Source organism: Petromyzon marinus, chromosome 25 (assembly GCF_048934315.1).
Source record: "Petromyzon marinus isolate PM22_M1 ecotype Great Lakes invasive population chromosome 25, UKy_Petmar_22M1.pri1.0, whole genome shotgun sequence".
Classification (NCBI taxonomy): Eukaryota; Metazoa; Chordata; class Hyperoartia; order Petromyzontiformes; family Petromyzontidae; genus Petromyzon; species Petromyzon marinus.
Genome location: NC_133691.1, coordinates 12,650,195 through 12,654,760, shown reverse-complemented (window position 1 = coordinate 12,654,760; position 4,566 = coordinate 12,650,195).

Below are 4,566 nucleotides of genomic sequence, written 5' to 3'. Positions count from 1 at the left end.
TAAGACGCACGGGAAGCCAGGACAGCGCTCCGATCCTCCTCGCCGTGAATGCTGATGCACTCCGAGATGACGGCCCAGGCGTTTTGGGTCGTGAGTGTCTCGCGTTTAAACGGAGCGCGGCCTCTTCGTTGTTGATGGTGGGGGAGGGGGGGGGGACCCGGACCAAACTGCCGCCGGGCACGCCGGGTCCACTCGAGGGGCGACTGAGCGCGGATGGACGCCTCTCCCTCGCCGCGGTCACCGTTTGGACATCGCCATCACCACCTACGGCGGCGGCGGGGGTGGGGGGCGCGGGCGATGATTAACGATCCTCTGCGCTTGCGAGGGTCCTCGTTTACGTGCGGATTAAATATTAATTCGCCATAATTCCCAGTTTAGCGGCGTTTGTCGGAGCTGTAATTGACAGCTTTTAAAGCGCGCAAGCGCGGGCGCCCGCGCATGACTCGAACGCACCCGGGAAGCTTCCCCCGAGAGCCCTGCGGAGTCATGGACGCGACGGGGCCGTTGCCGTGCCGGGTCCAGGCTCGCCAAGCGCGCGGCGCTCGGGGGTCCCTCTCTTAGCCCGGGTCGCGACGTGCAGCGTGGCATCGACAGGGCTCGATTATTGCAACTCTCTTCTCTACGGGACATCTGGCATAAAAAAAAACCTCAGTATATTAGCCGCAGCGTGTACACTACAACTCTTTGGGCACGTAGTCGCGACGGGTACTGCGAGATCCGACCATCTCCGTCCAGTGCTCGCCGACTGCATTGGCTTCCGGTTGCCGAACGAACACATTGTGAGGTCGCACTCATTACGCACGACGTTCTTCCCACAGATGAACAGAGACCATCACCACGCGGACTCCGATCGTCAGACCTCGCATCTGCCATCGAACAAAGACGGCGGTCACCGCATCGCGAGTTTTCAGATGCGCTTCTGTGGCCGTCTGGAACGCTCTTCCTACCGATAATAGGAAGCCACTTGGAGCTATGCACTTTTAAATCATCATCGAGATTGACAAACGCATTTCTCTTGAACGGCTTTTTGTGTTTCGTTTGTGGTCCTTTTCCCCCCGCACCTCCGATTAGCACGGTTGGCTACGTACGGTACGAAAGCAATTCAACGCACATACAACATGCACATACAACATACATGCACACAAACATACGTACACGCCACAGGTAAGGAGAAGCACCTTCCCTTCCAATCCCATACCTCCACCCCACGCCCCCCACTGCCCCCCCCCCCCCACTCCCCCACGTGAGTCTCCAATCGCGACTTCAGGGTCGCACCTCCCCGCGCGCCGACGCCTCCCACGCCTCGCAGCTTCACCACATTAATAGTAATAAGAGGAACGATAATAATGACAAAAACATAACCATAGAAGCCGCGGACGGGGTGGGGGACGCTGGCCCCGGGAACGGACGGTGTCGAGCGTGACGGCTTTATTGAACATTTAACTTAATAAGGCTCGGATGGCAGAGCAGAAATATCACTTTCATTTGTAACGCATCTCCCTTGTTCCACCATCAGCACAAATCACGGCGTGATGGCCACGGCACGAGGGGCCTCATGATCGCTGGCGCGCGCCTCCCGCGTGGCCGCAGACGCAGAGCAGCCACGCGACTCCGGGCGGCCCTGAGGTTGGGATCGATTGTGATTGTATATTTATATATTTACACGGCCTACACAACGGTGACACGGAACGCAATGATGTAGATGGCAGGTGCAGCGCTACAAGCTAGTGGGGATTGAGTGACAGAGGGGTGTGTAGTGATCACGAAGGGGCTGCAGGGGAGGGGCGGGAAGGAGTGGAAGAGAATGGGTCGTAGGGAAGAGGTGAGACTTTAAGAGAGGAAGGGAAGGAGCTTCAGGAGGAGGACTGCTTCATGTACAGGGGAAGTTGATTCTCGTGGAGGGGAGCAAGAAGGGAGAATGCCCAAACACGGGGATTTGGCAGAGTGAGAAGGAGGCACATAGAGCGATAGAGAGATTATTGGGATGGACGACTGATTGACAGGGGCATCCTCGGTGGTGAGAATGGTGGCACCCCCCCCCCCCGCCCACCGGGGAGACCCAGAGAGCTTGGTCATCCCCGACCTCCGTGGCCCCTCGCCGCTGGACAGCCGCGTGACTCGCGAGTCCCTTCGAAGCGTAGCGAGCAACGGGAGAAGTCGCGAACGATTCGCGACATCTGTGGCGCGACTGTCAGCAGTCGCCTCCAGATTCCGCGTGTGAGTCCGAAGTGCTGGGACTCTAGGTTCTGGTACTCCACATGCTGGGACTCCAGGTGCTGGGTCTCCAGGTGCTGGGACGCCAGGTGCTGGGTGTCCAGGTGCTAGGTCTCCAGGTGCTGGGACTCCAGGTGCTGGGTCTCCAGGTGCTGGAACTCCAGGTGCTGGGACTCCTCATGCTGGGACTCCAGGTGCTGCGACTCCACATGCTGGTACTCCACATGCTGGGACTCCAGGTGCTGGGTCTCCAGGTGCCGGGTCTCCAGGTGCTGGGACTCCAGGTGCTGGGTCTCCAGGTGCTGGGACTCCAGGTGCTGGGACTCCAGGTGCTGGGTCTCCAGGTGCTGGGACTCCAGGTGCTGGGTCTCCAGGTGCTGGGTCTCCAGGTGCTGGGACTCCAGGTGCTGGGACTCCAGGTGCTGGGTCTCCAGGTGCTGGGACTCCAGGTGCTGGGTCTCCAGGTGCCGGGTCTCCAGGTGCTGGGACTCCAGGTGCTGGGACTCCAGGTGCTGGGTCTCCAGGTGCTGGGTCTCCAGGTGCTGGGACTCCAGGTGCTGGGACTCCAGGTGCTGGGACTCCAGGTGCTGGGTCTCCAGGTGCTGGGTCTCCAGGTGCTGGGACTCCAGGTGCTGGGACTCCAGGTGCTGGGTCTCCAGGTGCTGGGACTCCACATGCTGCGACTCCAGGTGCTGGGACTCCACATGCTGGTACTCCAGGTGCTGCGACTCCAGGTAATGGGACTCCAGGTTCTGGAACTCCACGTGCTGCGACTCCAGGTAATGGGACTCCAGGTTCTGGAACTCCACGTGCTGCGACTCCAGGTAATGGGACTCCAGGTAATGGGACTCCAGGTGCTGCGACTCCAGGTAATGGGACTCCAGGTTCTGGAACTCCACGTGCTGCGACTCCAGGTAATGGGACTCCAGGTAATGGGACTCCAGGTGCTGCGACTCCAGGTAATGGGACTCCAGGTTCTGGAACTCCACGTGCTGCGACTCCAGGTAATGGGACTCCAGGTGATGGGACGCCGGAGCACTGATCCGTGCGGGGCGCACGTGGTCCGAGCGCGTGGGATTAAGCCAAGCCTGGCTGCTGCTGCTCCTGCTGCTGATGATGATGACGAGCCACTGCGTGTCGAATCCGGTCCAGAGTTTGCTTGTGCTAAACCAAAGCTGCCGAGAAAAAAAGAAAAATATCTCCCAAGACGGCCGTGTGTGTGTGCGCGCGTGGCAGATGGGATGCGTAAGAAATATATTTTTCTTTTTTTTACATGGGGAAACAAATACGGGTAGGAGGCGAATTGATCGTTAATTCATAGAGGAGCAGTCGCGCTCATCCGCACCTCATCTCTCATCATCAGTGTCACCAGTCCCCCTCCCCCCACTCTTACAACCCCCTCCCTCTCTCCACACTCCAAACCCCCCACCGCCGCTCATCACGGAGCCCGGGGTTGGGCCGCACGCGCCGCGTGACGCCCCCCCCCCATTCTTCTGACCCCGGGCCCGTGGGGGGCGCTGTGGTGGGGGAGGGGGGGTCGCGAGGAGCTCATTGTTGAGCGGGGAGCGCGGGGAGGCCCCTGGTGGCGAGTCTCGGGGTTCGCGGGATTCGTTGGCATTGCCCGAGGCCAGTGGCAGAGCCAGGGCACGGTGGGCGGGTGGGGGGCGAGGGCACCCCCCTCGCTCCCTCCCTCCACCCCCCGCTCCCTCACAAAACCTGACACCTGGAAAATTGGTATTTTATTGATATTTAGCAGATAAATTACGCCGAATTTTGTTTTGTTTCTTTCCATGTATGAATGTAGGGCTCTATTGAAATAGATTGACATTTTGAGACCGCCCGCCCCTCCCTCCCTCCCTCCCCCTCCGCCTCTCCTTCTCCCACCCCCCCGCCGCCCCTGGCAATGTCTCGATCCGCCTCGGCCTGGAACTCGGAGCGTCCAGCCAAGGCGCCCATCTACAAGATCGTCGACGTGACGAACAGCGGGGGGCAGTGGAGCCCTCGCGGGGGAGGGGCGGCTTTCATCTCCGTGCCCCCCCCCCCCCCCCCACTGGTTCCGCTCTCGAGGTACGAGCAGAAAGAGGAGGACGCTCTTTATCATCAACCATTGTCGATACACTGCTGAATGAAGGCATCTTCATTAATGCCATCGCGTCGGCGATCTGCTGAAACCGCGTGGCTCTGTCCGGCAACTTGGATCCACCAACTCCGCGCGCCTTGAGTCTACCTTGGATGACAGAGCGTTCAGTGGTAGATAAAGCGTTCAGCACCTTTGAGTGTACCTTGGATGATAGATCGTTCAGTAGTCAGGCGCCTCGTTTGTAGAACGCCTTGCCCCAGACCCTGAGGGAC